Raw genomic sequence first — 17,953 nt, 5'->3', positions numbered from 1 at the left:
GGGTTAACAAGGGGAGATTCAGAAAATAGGGCAAAATGGAGAAGATTGTCATGGGGACCGCAAGGCTAACCCCCGCTCGAGCAGGGAAATGGCCTTAAAATGCCTGTTGTTGTTGTTGTTGTTGTTCTCGGTTGAAAAAAGGGAACATGTACTGCATACTGGCTACCACTAGGTGGCACTTGTGGCCGACATGAGCACATTCTGTGTGGACAATCAATTACACAAACAGACAAATGGACCCAAATGCAATACCCTCTCCTCTGGCGAGGGTAAATATTGGCAATTAAAGGAGTGTTTCTTTGGACGGTCCATTAAAGTTCCTGTCGGGTTTCCAACTGCCTGGATTTTTTTACAGATATTATTTGCTGACTCTTTCCACAGTTACATTTTGGTCGTATTAGCCCAAGATTGGAGCTGATGAAGCAGGAAATGGGAAATGTAGGTTTTGTTTTACCGATCATCCTTTGTGTTAGGGCTAGTGTTGTGATGGGATGGCAATAAATCCCCTCCTTAAATATAGTCATGCCGAGTAAGTACCAACCAGTCAGCACTGCACACCTCATGTTTCTCAATGTTTGACCAATGCAATCGCTCCACTTAATTCATGCAGTGTGTTTAGCTCTCGAGATGAGACATCGAAGATTTCTTTGAAGAAATGAGCCAATCAAAAGGCGACATCAGTGCATTAAAAAGTACCAAAATTTACCATTTTAAGGAGGTTTTGCGAATGGTTGGGTTTAACCTCGAATTGGAAACGTACCGAGAAGTCGTGGTGATAAAGGGGTGAATATTTTCAGAAATGCCCTTGCTTGATGGGCTGAATGGCCTCCTACTGCATTGAAGTACCTCATGTGATTCCTTGTGTGAAAGTAAATCTCCAGAGGTGCAGCTGCTTTATCCTGTTGTGGTTTCGATCATCTTGGTGGGAATGGTTTACAACACGATACGCCTCAAAAAGCGAAAACTATGTCAAAACAGATCTTACAACTGTCTTGTTTAACGTGTTGTGTCATATCTTCCCCACTAACATCAGAAACCGTTGAGGGAGGACAACGCAGAACATCCAAACGTACCTCATCCAAACATACCTCATCCAAACGTACCCCAGGAGAGTCTTGAAGAATTATGTGAGACTATGAGAAGTATTTGCCTCACGAATGGACACAAAAGTGAGGAAGTGTTGGTGGACAGTGTTGGTGAGTATGCAACAACAACACCCCTTCCCACGCCTCCTCCCCCCAAGCCCCCTCCTTTCCTCCCTCAGATCTCCTGATGTCCCTGCTCTCTAATGTTGTGTTTGTGTGCTTCCCCCTCTCTCCCCATTTTGTCTACCGCTCCCCTTATTATATGTTTTATTGCTGGTTGATGTATTTACATTCCTGTGTTTCTGTATCTTTATGTTATTATTTATGCTGGTGGTGGTTTGCATGCAGCCTGTGGCTGCTGGGAATCAGTTTCTGGGGGTGCGGCTGTGCTACTGATGCAATGCCCCCCATTACCTCTCAGCTGGTACTCAGTGTGCCGCCCGCGGAAGGATGACAGGCTAGTTGAGACAACCCACCTCGTGTTAATTCAATAGATCACAGCGGCTTGAACTCAGGACCCGAAGATCTCAAGGCAGCCACCTTAACTGTTCAGCCAACACCAGGCTTATTATTTATACTTATTTATATTTATTCGTGTGTTTGAGGTTGTGTTTTTGTTTTGCACGTTTATATTTGCACGTCTGCGTGTGTGCACACAAAGGACTGCTTACATCATAAAGGGCATTCAAAAGGTTCCAGAATGTGATACTTTCAACGTCGTGACAAACTAGAAGTGCACTCGGTAGAGAGCATACCTACCTCCGCCAGGCTGAACAGCTTGTTTTGTATCCCACTGATAGGCCGGATATGGATTGGACCTGAACCAAAATCGAATCGGCTGTTCTTGTCACCTAACAAATTCGTCCACCAAATTCAGTCATCATTCGTCCATAACTTTGTTAAATATCATGTTATATATCGCTTTTCGTACGATCTCTCAATGGTGAAGAATCACTTGAAAATTAAATAAATCTCGTATCCGAATCCATATTCATATCTTCACCAAAATCGAATCTGTTTTTCCTTGTCACACACCCAACCTGTCCACCATGATTCGTCCAAAACCGTCCACAACTTTTTGAGTTATCTTGCCATACATCGTTTTTGGCCCCATCTCTCAATGGTGAAGAATCACTTGAAAAATTCTACTAGCCGGATCCGAATCCGGGTCTTCACCAAAATCTAATCATTTCATCCTTGTCACAAAAACTACCTTTCCGCCAAATTTCGTCCGAATCCGTCAACAACATTTTGAGATATCATCTTCAAAGACAAACAAACAGACAGACAGGAGTGATAACATAACTTCCATCCACCTTTGGTGGGGGAGATAATCATAGCATTGTTTTTGTTTATATATATATATATATATAGTCACGTGAAAAAGTAAGTACACCCCATGTAAAGTTTTGACTTTTTCAACATATTTCAACATACAGCTATTTGATCTTCATTTCAACAATATTGACAGATAAAGGTGATATAACATAACAAATATCATGAAACATTTACATTTTGTAGTCCATTGTATAATTTAAATAAACATAAATGCTAATTTCGCACGTAGAAAAAGTAAGTACACCCCTACATATATCACTACTTCAAATACCTAAAATTAGAATCAGGTGCACCAGCTCAGGTGCAAATGATTAGAACATCGTTCGAGAGGATCTTGGAGGAACCTGTCTTATTTAAACCTCAGACATTTCGTTTGGTTTGCTCTTTGTTGTTGAATTGTGCGGCGTCACCATGCCTCGATCAAAAGAGCTCTCTGAGGCCTTCAGAAAGAAGGTTATAGATGCCTGCAGGTGTTGGGAAGGGATTCAAAAAGATCTCCAAACAATTTGAAATCAATCATTCGACTGTCCGGAAGATCATCTAGAAATGGAGAAGATTCCAAACAACTGCCAACTTGTTCAGGCCAGACCGCTCCAGCAAGTTCAGCCCGAGAGCAGACCGCAAGATGCTGAAAGAAGTCTCAAAGAACCCCAGAATGTCATCACGGGACCTACAGGTAGCTCTTGCCACTGTTGATGTCAAAGTGCACGAGTCTACCATTAGAAAGAGGCTGCACAAATTTGATCAACATGGGAGGTGTGCCAGGGGGAAACCTTTGCTGTCCAGAAAGAACATCAGGGCAAGACTAAAGTTTGCCAATGAACACCTAGGCAAAGACCAGCACTTCTGGAACAATGTGCTCTGGATAGATGAGCCAAAGGTAGAGCTATTTGGCCACAGTACCAGAAGACATGTTTGGCGAAAACCAAAGACAGCATTTGACCACAAGAACCTGATACCAACTGTAAAGCATGGTGGTGGAAATATTATGGTTTGGGGCAGCTTTGCTGCATCAGGTCCTGTGCAGCTCACCATCATATAATCCACTATGAATTCTTCATTGTACCAGAGGGTGCTTGAGGATAATGTGAGGCCATCTGTCGGAGAGTTGAAGCTCAACCGAAGGTGGACCTTGCAACATGACAATGACCCTAAACATACCAGTAAATCCACCAAGGAATGGCTGAAAAGAAAGAAATGGAGGGTTCTGGAATGGCCAAGTCAAAGCCTGGATCTAAATCCCATCGAGATGTTGTGGGGGGATTTGAAACGAGCTGCGCATGCAAGAAACCCCTCAAACATCGCACAGTTGAAAGAATTCTACATGGAGGAGTGGGCAAAATTTCTCCCAGTTGATGTCAGAGACTGGTAGACAGTTATAAGAAATGCGTACTTGAGGTTGTTTCTGCCAAAGGGGGCAATACCACCTACTAGAGCCAAGGGTGTACTTACTTTTTCCACATGCGAAATTTGCATTTATGTTAATTTAAATTATACAATGGACTACAAAATGTAAATGTTTCATGATATTTGTTATATTATATCACCTTTATCTATCAATATTGTTGAACAGAAGATCAAATAGCTGTATGTTGAAATATGTTGAAAAAGTCAAAACTTTACATGGGGTGTACTTACTTTTTCACGTGACTGTATGTATATATATATATATGTATCATATAATAATTGTTGAGAGGGAAATCTTTCTTTTCCCACTCATATCTATACTTACACAAGAGAATATAAATGTTGTTTCTTATAGGAATCCAATCTCACTCCAGAACTTTTGAATGGCCCTTTATTTGTGTATCCCTGAAGGGACCACCATCCCTTGTAACTGTACATTAGGCAATTCCCACGTTTCGACCACCGAATTGGCCTATTCCTGGGATTATGACTGTTTCCTTTACCAAGTGTTAGGACACCACTCAAGTGTGAGACAGGGTGAGTTGTGGCAGTCAAGTGTGAGTCAGAATGAGTTGTGGCAGTCAAGTGTGAGTCAGAATGAGTTGTGGCAGTCACATGACTGGAATCTGGAGATGGTGAATCCGAATGTTGTTTTCACCATCACCAATTCTCACCAAGTTGATGCTCGATAGCTCACCATTCTTAGAAGAGATATTCTCCGGTTTTTCATCCTGATGAAAACCTTGGGTCTCACTGTTTGAATATTGCAGTCATGTGACTCCCTTACTGTTTGAATATTGCAGTCATGTGACTCCCTTACTGCTTGAATGACGTATAAAGTGCGTATGAAGAAATTCATTTTGAAAAACCTTTTTTTTTTTAAAATAACGATTTTCGAAAATCCCCAACAGGTACATTTTTGGGTCAAACAGATCAAGAAAAGGTGATTTTGACTCTTCTGAACACCCCTTATGGAGACTCACGTTTATTTCAAAACATACACCCAAAATCCTCAAAGACTCGCCAGGTAAGATTGCTTTTTAATTGTACCTTTTTCTCCACTCAGACGTCAATCTTTCGATACTTTGTGTCTGTCTCCACACTCTTTAAGCCTCCATTTTCTCTCGCACTCCTCCCGCCGCCTAGGTGATGCGCCCTGATTTTCCCCTTTTAAAACCGAGCGAACACAGACTTACTTTTCGACCTGCCGTGCGCCTGCGGCCCCGACCTTTGCCGTTGGCCGATCGCCGGAAGCCCAGTCAACCTGCAGAATGGGAGACCTACTTCATACCTCGGTGAGTTGGTGCGAAATTGATATTTTGGTTCGATAAGTTGTGCTTTGCTTTATCATTTGATATACATAAATTGAGCGTTGCTATCTCAGGTGGTAATGAGTGTAACTTTTTCTTTATGCCTCTACCTACGAAGTCGCCGGAGGAATTATGTTTTCGGGTTGTCCGTCCGTCCGTCCGTACGGGCTAAACCTTGTTTTTCTCAGCAACCATATGTCCGATTGAGAAGAAACTTTCAGGGTAGGAGTGACAGCCATGCAGAATGTTTTTATGATAATTGTGACGTCATTAGTCACGTGGAATGGCAGCCATCTTGGATTAAAAGCAAATAATTAAAAATGCATTTCTTGGAAACCGCTCAATGGAAAAATTTGAAACTTGGCACATTGTCAAGTATTCCCAATGAGCAACAAAAGCATGATAATGATGACATCATAGGTGAAGTGGGATACCAGCCAAAAATGTTTCAATATAATTTCTTATCCTAAATATCTGAAATTGCATGCACATGATCTATGACCAATTTGTATTTAAATATTAAATTTATGACATCATAGATCACAAGGTTTGGCCGCCATATTGGATTGAAGGAAAATATTAAATAATTGTATCTCTGAAACCGCTCACCCTATCGATGTGATATTTTACAAATATCATCTAACAGCACTGTTGCGTATAGTTTGAAAATGATGATGTCATAGGTCACGTGGTTTGGCAGCCATATTAGATGGAAAAACGAACCCTATCCGATCAACACGAAACTTCACAAACGTGATCCCCTACCCATACATATGCAGAGTGATGGCATCTACCCGCTGTGGGACTATGCAGAGGCATATTGGTGACACAGTCGCATTGTTCTAGTTTTCGTACATGATCTAAGGCCATAGGGAGCTGCGCACCTCAGAGATAAAATACGAGAAACTTAGTGCGGAACAGACAGGGCCCCGAATCATTAAGTAATATACTATTCTTCGGAAGCAGCTTTAAGTTTGACTGTTCTATCTGCGAGCAATAACTTTGGAATGGTACGGAACCCACGGCACGAGTTGAAAAGGGCCACGGTGTACCAGTAAACTGCCTTTTGGTTTTGTAGCGTTGCTTCTTCGAGGTTTTTACAATCCTGTGCAATGTTTGTCAACCGATGGTTCTTTGTCCATGCTGCATTCTTTATAAATGCTGAGCAACAAGTGAGGGGCACCATTTTTTAAGTCTTTGCTGAACTTGGCTCGGGTTTTGAACCGTCGACCTCCGAGACTCAGAACAGAAGCTCGAACCATTAAAACACTGAGTCTGGTCGTTTTGTGCCTGACAACTGCAGGTCCAATGAATAACATTCACACCTATGAAGAGTGCCCTCCCTCTCACTTACCTTCATTTTAAAGGTGTACTCATAATTGTAACATGTGTACGCAGTGAGAGAGTCATAGCTTGTGAAGACAGTCTGCACACTTCACCATGTCCTTCTTGTCACTGTATCACACCTTTCCTTTTCACCGCATGACCTGAAATGTACTAAACACCTTCCTTTTCAATATTGCAGACAGAAAAATAAGGAAGCCAACATTTTCAAAATGAGGACTTTCATCTCCTCTTCACGAATGACCAATGGTTCTCCTTCAAAAGCAACACGGGTCAAGTGAGCTCTAACATCCACTGCAATGTTTTACACTTTTGTTGATGTTATAATTGACTCAAAAGTATCGATACCTGTTTGGGAAGGAGCTGGGAGGAGATACTAGACATGCGGAATGAAATTTAAGTTTAATGATTGAAGCATTTCATGGAACTAGTAGCCTACACCTGCAGACTCCGGTAAGGGCAGGAAGGGTCATTCCTCTTTGGGGTGTATATATTACAGTCGATCTATGGTCGGGTCTCAGTAACATTGGGTGTGTTCATTTACCAAGTTTCTTGTGAAGAGATCACCAATTGGATTAAGCATTCGAACAAGCACTCCATTCAAAACCATTAAGGAACGGCTGGCTTGGCAAGCACTAGCTAGCTGCTTCGTAAAGGAGCACAACCCGAGCTTCTCCCTTTCAATTTCGTGTGAAACAGCAGGAGCGAGTTTCAAAAGTTCGCTACGAAAAATGCCACGGCAGCGGCAGAAAGGGCCATGTTATTAACCCAACATTTGCGGGGTATATAGAGTGCAGTAGATCTTCGCTCAGTTCTGCAAGTAAACCTTACTTCACCGATGTCGAGATTCCTCCAAATTTCTTCATTTTGTGTTATAAAGAGCATGAGCGACTGTTAAAAAAGCTAAGCATACGTGTTTGCGGTGTATAATATTTTTACTTCCTTTAGAAGCTGTTGCTCCCCATGGAGTTATATTATAGACTAGAGGCTGCACTCGCTATGCCGTGTACAGAACCGGCCGTGCCACCATGGAGACCCGGCCGCCATGTTTCTGGGGGGCAACAAGTACACGGATGCGCACACTAACGCTATGGTGTCTTAGAACGAGTGGCCGTTTAAAGTTGATTTTTATTATTTTTTTATTTTTCTTCAATCTAAACTGTTACGTGCTCATCCCCGACCCCCTGGTCACGGTGTACCTCCGAGCCCCGAGAGGAGTCACGGCAGAAAAATGTGTTATTCCGTATGTCAAAGATCAATGGAGAAGCCACCCCAATGGTTACTCACAAACAAATATTGTATTAAGATCACACAAGAATAACAGTACAACAATAATAGTATTCAATAGTACAATCCATGTCCTATGATGGTACCATCAGTTTTGGTAATATAGAACTCACTGTGCTCCAAGTGAGTGAAACACGAACATCCCCAATGTCTCTTATTCCCGGCTTCAAGCCCAAAGTTGATTTGCTCCAGCGATCGACAGAACGATGTCCGATCGAGACCAGAATCCCGTTCGGATGGCAAATACAGTCCCACAGCCACAGCTGTACAAAGGCGCCCTCAAGGCGACTGGGATATCCAAAGGCGCCCTACAGGTGACTGAGACATCACACCCTCGGGTATGGACGAATTAACCTTCAAAAAGCCACGTCACACACACGCCCCAGATCGACATCTGAATGCGGTAAAATGGTCGAAAAGAGACGAAACCGCGAGCGAAGCACAAGTCCTGCGCGAGTCAAAATGGCCGACGACCCGCTCTTGAGACGTACCGGCCCGGCGATAATTCTCTTCGGAATCCACCACCAAAAACTTGACACGCAGGTTGATCGGTCACAGCGAGGACAACTCGGTCGTAGGAATCCCTTTCCCAGAAACCCGAAAGTTCGCCAGTGACTCTTGCTCGCCAACGTTCGCTCCAGACCTCGGCGCGACTCGGCTTTCTTGTCCGCAGTCCGACTCACACGCTCCGCCCTTTTTTCTCCTCTTCCTCGCCGTCCGGTTCCTGTTTCATTTAAAACCTTAACTTTTAACTTTTTAAAATAGAAATATCTATTCCCTTTAAATGACAACAATAATAATACATGGAATCAGAAATGTTTCAAGTGGATGAAAACCACAACAACGGAAGTGACGAATCCGTAACAAAACGAACAATATAGTGATTGCCACTATTTATCATATATTAAAGCACCAATCTTGATTGAAGTTGGCAACCACACGAACGAACGATACATTGATTTACCTAAAAAAAAAAAGTTATATTTTCCTGATTATTAATGGAGTGTAAAACAGTTCATTATAAAACACCCATGATAAAACTAAGTTATACTCGGTCATCTGGACATTCACTCTGCTCACTGTAACGGGAAGGGGGGCACAATCACATTTATATGCGGACAGTAGAAAACTGCAACATAAAAAACTGAGGCACAGTGACAAGAAAGATCACTTTCATATTTAATTTAATTCATTGCAACTTAATTTATAATTCAAACCTTAATTTAAAAAAAAAAAAAAAAAAAAAAAATACAAATCAACCACAAACCCAATAAACCAAACCACCCACCCAACCACCCACCCACCCACCCAACCACCCACCCAACCACCCACCCAACCAACCAACCGCCACCCACCCACCCAACCAGCCACCCAACTAACCAACCACCCACCCACCCAACCAACCAACCACCCACCCACCCACCCAACCAACCAACCAACCACCCACCCAACTAACTAACCAACCACCCACCCAACCAACCAACCAACCAGCTACCCAACTAACCAACCACCCATCCACACAACCACCCACCCAACCAACCAACCAGCCACCCAACCAACCAACCACCCAAACCACCCACAAACCAACCACCCAACCATCAACCACCCACCCACCCACCCACCCAACCAACCAGCCACCCACCCACCCAACCAACCAACCACCCAAAACCAAACAAAAACCAACTACGCACCCAACCAAAAACCACCCACCCAGCCGACCACCCACCCAACCGACCACCCAACCAGCCACGCACCCAACCACCCACCCACCCACCCACCCACCCAACCACCCAACCACCCAACCAACCAGCCACCCACCCAACCAACCACCCAACCAGCCAAAAACCAACCAACCAGCCACCCACCCACCCAACCAACCACCCAACCAGGCACCCACCCGCCCGCCCACCCACCCACACAACCAACCAACCAGCCACCCACCCAACCAACCAACCAGCCACCCACCCAACCACACAAACAAACAAACAAACACCCCAACAAATAAACAAATAAACACCACATCCATTCTACGCATGACCTAACAAAAATCCAAAGCAGATTGTTGGATTTTGTTGAGGCTGCATGTGTGACGTTGCTACAGGCATGTCTTAGAATTGACCTTGTGATGGTAGTCTGGATCGATGGGACCCCATTACATCACAGGATCTCAAGATGGTACTGCCCATGCAAAATGTACAAATATATTTTGGGTCAAAAAGCCACGAAAGAAAACACCAAAGGGAAAATGTGTAGTTGTTTTAGACTTCTCGAACATCTTTTGATACGTGGGGAAAAAAGTCTTTAAGGTTTGCTATCCTTTAATGTACACCGGTATAAGGGCAAAATTAACCTGAAGCAAGAATATGTATAATATGACTTTTGTCCCACTTGGATTTAGAAAAAAAACGACTTTAAAAGAATGATACTTCATGATAAGAATTAAGATAAGTCACACTGAAAAAAACTCTTGGGTCCAAGTTGGTCTGGGTCTGAGATGGTCTGGGTCCGAGATGATCTGGGACAGTCTGGGTCTGAGATGGTCTGGGTCCGAGATGGTCTGGATCCGAGATGGTCTGGGTCCGAGATGGTCTGGGTTCGAGATGGTCAGGGTCTGAGATGGTCTGGGTCCGAGATGATCTGGGTCCGAGATGGTTTGGGTCCGAGATGGTCTGGGTCCGAGATGGTCTGGGTCCAAGATGGTCTGGGTCCGAGATGGTCTGGGTTCGAGATGGTCAGGGTCTGAGATGGTCTGGGTCCGAGATGTTCTGGGTCCGAGATGGTCTGGGTCCGAGATGTTCTGGGTCCGAGATGTTCTGGGTCCGAGATGTTCTGGGTCCGAAATGTTCTGGGTCCGAGATGTTCTGGGTCCGAGATGATCTGTGTCCGAGATGATCTGTGTCCGAGATGATCTGGGTCCGAGATGGTCTGGGTCCGAGATGGTCTGGGTTCGAGATGGTCTGGGTCCGAGATGGTCTGGGTCCGAGATGGTCTGGGTCCGAGATGGTCTGGGTCGGAGATGGTTCGGGTCCGACTTGCCTCGAAACATTTCTGTAGTATTGTAGGTGTTATCAGTCCATCAGTCACGATCATTATGACGACCAGGTGACAGACAAAAATAATCTCTCGCAGGTTTGAAGTTCATTTTTAGGGTAAGGCCCAGTGTAATGCTTGGCCACAATGGCATGAATGGAAAGGCCTTTGTTCCAAAGATTGAAAGAGTTGCAAAGAGACATCAACTCCGCCTGTCATGCCTGTGCCTGTCTAGCCCTACAAGCAGGGCTGTATGGCTCTCTTTTACCATGGGTCTTATTGTAATGGCGACAACAATAAGACACATGACATAAAAGAGAGCCATACAGCCTTGCTTCTTGTTGTATGCCTGTCCGCCACTCTCGATGAATCTGACCAAATTCCGACCAAAATTTCTACTTTTAAAAAGAAAAACACAGAGTACTCACCTGTGAAAACTAACATCCTTCTTCTGGTTGCTACGATTTGTGCACTCGTAGCAGGCACAACTTTTCGGCATCTTGCAACTAGAAAATATTCGCGACATAAATAGGTCATGTACATGTAAATGTACGTTGTCAACAAATGTTGCCCCCCAAAACATGGCTGCCGGTCGTCCTTGCCGGCACGGGGCCATGTGGCGAGTGCGCCCTCGAGTCTATAATATAACTCTATGTTGCTCCCACAGAAACGCCATTATAACTACTGGCAACGGTACCCACCCTACTAGTGGGGCTTCAATTGGGAAGCCCAAATGAAAAGGCAAAATATCAGACATTGAAGGCTTTTTTATTTTAAACGATTCATATAAACATCCGTTAAATCATATCACACGCAAATCATCAAAATCTAAACAGTACATGGCGCCCATTTTGAAAAAAGATTGAATTCTGCAAAACGGAAGCGGCTGCTACACGTCTTTCTCAGTCGCACGTTTATGTGTGAAGAGTGCGTGCCGAATCTGTAACACAGAAGCGGCCGCTACACCTGTTTCTCAGTCGCTTTGCACACGCTGCCGTGTTACTTCGGAGCCGCACTTTTATATAGGAAGAGTTCGTCAGGAGTCGATATACTCTCTCCTGGTACGTATAATTTCAACAAAAGCCACATCACTGTTCATATCGGTAAATAATATTCCATTGTGGTGGGCACAAGGGGCAATAATTCCGCGCACCAGTGGGTGGCGCGAGCGTCCAGGTGGGGGACGAAAGCACATGCCCCGCCTTTCGACCGATCGGCCATGCCCAGGGACTAGGCGTGGCCTCGGCACATAAATGCGGGCTCTAAGCTCGAGCCCGCCCAGTGCTGAAGTACGAGCTTTGAATAAAGACTTTGTTATACAAACGCGTTGTGGCCTACCTCTCTGGCAATCGAGTCGTGTGTGCGCAGCACCACACTGGTGACCCCGATTGGTTCAGCCATTGCTGACCACCGAACGCGCCATGGCCACCAACGCCATCGCAGTCCAACTCCCGGAGTTCTGGGAAGCGCAAGCCGACGTTTGGTTTTTGCAAGCCGAAGCTCAATTCCAACTCCAAGGCATAACGGCGGACGAGACCCGGTACTACCACGTGGTCGCCGCCCTTGGGCCCAGCACTGCCGCCCGAGTCGTGTCCATCCTTCGGCAACAAGTACGAGGCGCTCAAACGTCTCCTCATCGCCACGTTCGGGCTCACGGAGATCGAACGGGCCGACCGCCTCCTGGACCTTCCCGCCCTCGGCGACACACGACCATCTGTCCGGATGGATTCCATGCTGTCCCTGCTTGGCGACCAGCCCCCGGAATTCTTATTCCGAGCACTTTTCCTACGCCAGCTACCTGCACAGGTACGCCTCGCGCTGGCCGGTTCCAAAATAAAGGAACCCCGCGCCCTGGCCGTAGAGGCCGACAAGTATTTTGCGGCCTGCGACACGCGGTTGGTATACGGTGCTGCCATAGTGGATCCTGGTGCGGAGGCTCCAGCGCCCCCGGTTTCCCTCGTGGCCGCTGCTACGCCCCGTCCGCTACCGCCGCCGCCACCACTACCGTCGCCGGCACGGCCGCCGCGGCCGTTACCGCCGCAAACCTGGTGCTACTACCATGCCAGGTTCGGCCGCCAGGCTAAAACGTGTCGCCCGCCGTGCTCTTTTGACGGGTCTGGAAACAACCGGCGCTCACTTGCGGCCATGAGCGTCGGCCATTCCGGCAGCCTCCTTTTCATCACGGACACCTTGTCTGGGCGCCGTTTTCTTTGTGACACAGGAGCGCAAGTGAGCGTCCTCCCCGCCTCCACGTCCGACAAGCAAACCGCGGGCCAGGGCCCCGCTTTGCTTGCTGCCAACGGTACACCCATCCGCACATTCAGGAAGCGTTGCCTCTCCCTGCGGTTCAGAGGGCAGCGCTTTCAATGGTCGTTCGTGACCGCCAGCGTGCCAATGGCACTGCTCGGTGCGGACTTCCTATGTGCGAATGGGTTGTTGGTCAACGTGAAGCGCAGACGGCTCGTCCAGGCCGAAACCTTTAGCCCGCTCGCTTGTTCGCTGAGCGGCTCGTTGAGCGGCTCACTGAGCGGCTTGCCAAGCGGCTTGCTGGAAGGTTCCGTCCCGGCGAGTTTAGTTTGCACGCTTCCGGCAGCGGACGACTTTACCCGCCTCCTCGCCAGTTTCCCGGCCCTCACGCGGCCCACCTTCTCAGCGGTGGCCACTAAACACGGTGTGGAGCACCATATACCCACGGTCGGGCCGCCGGTCTATGCCCGGGCACGCCGACTCGAGCCCACGAAGCTCGCGGTGGCGAAAGCGGAGTTCGCCATGCTGGAGCGGCTGGGGATCGTACGGCGCTCCAACAGCGCTTGGGCTTCTCCTCTGCACATTGTGCTGAAGCCCGGCGGGGGGATGGTGGCCGTGCGGGGACTTCCGCCGGCTCAATGATGCCACCACCCCCGACCGCTACCCGGTCACGCATATCCAGGACTTTTCCACCCGGTTGGCAAACACGACCGTGTTTTCCAAGGTGGACCTCATCCGGGGCTACCACCAGGGCCCCGTCCAACCAGACGACGTCCCGAAGACGGCCGTCATCACCCCTTTCGGCCTCTTTGAGTTCCTGAGAATGCCTTTCGGGTTGAAGAATGCGGCCCACGCATTCCAGCGGCTTATGGACAGCGCCTTGCGCGACTTACCTTTCCTGTTTGTCTACCCGGACGACATCCTAGTCGCGAACGCGTCCCGGGAGGCGCACCTGCTCCACCTCCGCACGCTTTTAGAACGCCTGGCCCAGCATGGTTTAATCATCAACCCCGCCAAGTGCCGTTTCGGCGTTGCCACCATCGACTTCTTTGGGCACCGCATCACCAGGCACGGGGCCATCCCTTTAACGGCCAAGGTGGAGGCGGTCATGGATTTCCCGCGGCCCGCACGATCAAGGGGCTCCAGGAGTTCCTGGGCATGGTACATTTTTACCACCGCTTTGTGCCCCACGTCGCCCAGCACCTCCGCCCATTGCAAGAGGCCCTCCGGGGCAAGCTGGGCAAAGGTGACATCGCCTGGTCGGAGCCGATGGCCGCGGCGTTTGCGGCGCAAAGCTGGCCCTGGCCGACGCCACCATGCTGGCGCACCCGGCGCCCGATGCACCGATCGCCCTCACCACCGACGCGTCGGACTACGCGGTGGGCGCGGTGCACGAGCAGTGGGTGTGTGGTGCTTGGCAACCGCTGGTGTTTTTTAGCTGGCAGCTTCGCCGGCACGAACACCGCTATAGCACCTTCGACCGCGAGCTGCTCGGGCTCCATTTGGTGGTCCGACACTTCTGCCATCTGCTGGAGGGCCGCCCGTTCATGGCTTTCGTTGACCACAAGCCCCTTGTGTTCGCGATGGCCAAGGTCGCCGAGCCATGGTCGGCACGGCAGCAGCGTCACCTCTCTGCCGTGTCCGAGTACACGATGGACATCCGTCACGTGGCGGGTAAGGACAACCCGGTGGCGGATTGCCTTTCCCGGTCCGTCGTGCACGCGGTCCACCTCGGGGTCGACTATGCCCGGATGGCGGAGGACCAGACCGCCGACCCCGGCATCCAGGCCTTGCGGACCGCCGTCACGGGCCTCCGCGTCACCGAGGTGCCATTCGACGCCGCGGGCGCGGCCTTCCTATGCGACGTCTCCCTCGGCCGGCCTCGCCCCATCGTGCCCGCTGGCTGGCGGCGCCCCGTTTTCGACGCCATCCACGGCCTGTCCCACCCGGGCACGAAGGCATCCCAGAAGCTCGTCGCGGCGAAGTTCGTCTGGCATGGCCTCTGGAAGGACGTCCGCGACTGGGCCAGGATGTGCCTCGCGTGCCAGTGCGCAAAGGTCCACCACCACACCCAGGCCCCGTTGGCCCCGTTTGCGGTGCCCGAGCATCGGTTCGACCACGTGCACGTCGACTTGGTGGGACCTCTGCCCCCCTCGCGGGGGTTCACCCACCTCCTCACCATGGTAGACCTCACCACACGGTGGCCAGAGGCCGTCCCATTGGCGGCGACGTCTGCGGCTGATGTGGCGCAAGCCTTCATCGCCACTTGGGTTGCCCGGTTCGGTGCCCCCTCGGACATCTCGTCCGACCACGGCCCCCAGTTCACCTCAGAGCTCTGGGCCGCGGTGGCGCAAGGGCTCGGGGTGAAACTACACCGTACCACGGCCTACCACCCCCAGGCCAATGGCCTGTGCGAGCGCTTGCATCGCTCAATGAAGGCCGCGCTCCGGGCCAGCCTCCGCGATGGCGGCTGGGTCGACAGACTCCCCTGGGTCTTGCTGGGCCTCAGGACGGCGCCCAAGGATGACCTGCGCGCATCCTCGGGGGAGCTGGTCTTCGGGCAACCACTGCGGGTACCGGGTGAATTTATCCCCGACTCCACGGCTCCTTGGTCCGCGGCGCAACAGCGCTCTGCCCTTCAGGAGACTGCCTGGAGGTTCGCCCCGGTGCCAACGGCACACCACGGTTGCCCGCTTCCCACGTCGCCCCGGAGCTTCGCACGGCAAAGTACGTCTTCGTCCTGCACGACGCCCACCGGGCACAGCTACGGCCCCCGTATGACGGGCCCTTCCACGTGCTGGAGACTGGGGACAAATTTTTCACCATCGACATCGGCGGTGCCCCGGATCGCATTTCCGTGGACTGCCTCAAGCCGGCCCACCTCGATCTGGACCACCCCCCGCAAGCAGCTCTGCCTCCGCGTCGAAGCCGCCCCCCGGCGGTCGGACCCCCGGCACCCCCCCCCCCCCGCCCCACCAGCCCGCTACCCCCCAGCCCTGCACCCATCGCCAGGGTGCGTTTCGGCCGGGTCATCCGGCTTCCCAGCAAACTCACCCTTCAGGTGCGCGGGAATTCTCGGGGGGCGCATGTGGCGGGCACAAGGGGAAATAATTCCGCGCACCAGTGGGTGGCGCGAGCATCCAGGCGGGGGATGAAAGCACATGCCCCGCCTTTCGACCGATCGGCCACGCCCGGGGATTAGGCGTGGCCTCGGCACATATATGCGGGCTCTAAGCTTGAGCCCGGCCAGTGCTGAAGTACGAGCTTTGAATAAAGACTCTTTGTTATACAAACGCGTTGTGGCCTACCTCTCTGGCAATCGAGTCGTGTGTGCGCACAGGGCCGGCGCTACCATTAGACCAACTAGGCAGCCGCCTAGGGCGCGGAGATCAGAGGGGCGTATTACTGAACCTTAAAGGGTCACAGTTTTATATAAATTATTGTTTTAAGACTGGTCACAGCATACTGAGTGCCCTTTAGTTCAAAATGATTTGTGTGCCAAAATATTTTCTTTTGTATTTGCGAAAGATAATCAAAGATTGTTTATTTAAAATTTTGATTTTGCATATCTAAAACTTATTGCTCAAACCAAAAACTGTTTAGTTTATCTGTAATTTCCATTCACACACTCATAAAGGGACCACTTTCATTATTTTGCATTGCAAACCACATGTAGTGTCATATTTTTTTAAGTGAAAGCCCATTTGCCCCAAAGCGTGGGGTAACAGGGCCACCAGGGGCGGATCCAGGAATTTTTTGACGGGGGGGGGGGGTGCATGAAACCATAGCGCTGGTGGGGGATAAAGGGGGGGTCTGGGGGTCCTCCCCCATGAAATTTTAAATAACTGATCGTCAGAAACGGCATTTCGTGCGTTCTTGGAAGTTTCTGCAGTTCCTTGTGTTCTTCCCTGGTCCAACAGTTCAGCAGATTTACACCGCCTGCACCCTCATCCTGGATCGAAGGGGGGGGGGGTGCGCACCCCAGCACCCCCCCCCTGGATCCACCCCTGGCCACTGCCATATTAATGGACATTGCGCCTTTAATATTGGTGCTGTTAGCATCTTGCGGTACTTAGTCTTGCAATTTAAAATAAATTTAGCAGTTTCAAGTTTTCTGCTTTTTATTTTTTATACAAAACATCTGTTTTTAAAAATCGAAGTTGGCAAAAAAAAATGGGGGGGGGGAGGGGATGCAAGTAGCTGGCCTTGCCTAGGGCGCAAAATAGTCTGGCGCCGGTCCTGTGTGCGCAGCACCACACCATCGTGTTTGGAAAAACTGGAAAATTGGAAAACTTGGAAAAATTAGAGAAACAATATAGGGGGTCCCAGGGGGACCCAGGGGGTCCCAGGATTACCCACCTAAAATATCGTTGCGATCTGTTCAGCCATTTTTGCGGTACCTTCGAACGGACAGACAGACGGACATTTGGTGAATTATAGTTAAAGATAAGCTGTTTATACACGTCATCACTGCAGGAAAAATGCCTTGGGGAAGTGGGACTTTATTAGTATTAATATTGTTTTGTGATAACATTAACAATATGCGATTATCATTATTTTGTTATTAAAAGCGTCTTTGGAAAAACGCCACGATAAATCTTCTTTGGACAAACGCCACGACAAAGCTAATTTAACATTGACATACAACTCAACGTGCAACCCCATTGACGGCAATGACGGGGAAAACCCGCTCGGGGGAGAAAACCCCCTTGGGGAGGGGGGGGGGCAAATGAATGCGCTACAACCTTCATTGTGTAACCCTTCGTCATCCTGTCAAGTTTGGTTGAGATTGGATAAGTAACGACAGAATGTATTGGCGTCAAAAATTCATCAGACACAAATAAAAATGGCGTATTTTAGTATGATAACTGCTTTTGATGATCTGCATGTGCTATTTGGTCTTCC

General features: G+C 49.2%; 1 long non-coding RNA gene across 1 annotated transcript in view; it reads left to right on the top strand.

The window, feature by feature from the left end:
* Positions 1 to 5,047: 5,047 nt before the first annotated feature.
* LOC144888333 (uncharacterized) overlaps positions 5,048 to 17,953 on the top strand; it is a 12,993-nt gene continuing 87 nt past the window's right edge. The window contains exons 1-2 of the long non-coding RNA XR_013620930.1: positions 5,048 to 5,125; positions 6,666 to 6,761. This is a non-coding gene — a long non-coding RNA (uncharacterized LOC144888333). The remainder of the gene's footprint in view (positions 5,126 to 6,665; positions 6,762 to 17,953) is intronic.

Source organism: Myxine glutinosa, chromosome 11 (genome assembly GCF_964187855.1).
Source record: "Myxine glutinosa chromosome 11, kmMyxGlut1.1, whole genome shotgun sequence".
NCBI classification, from domain to species: Eukaryota; Metazoa; Chordata; class Myxini; order Myxiniformes; family Myxinidae; genus Myxine; species Myxine glutinosa.
The sequence above is the reverse complement of the archived record's forward strand: the minus strand, read 5'-3'. Positions and strand labels throughout refer to the sequence as shown.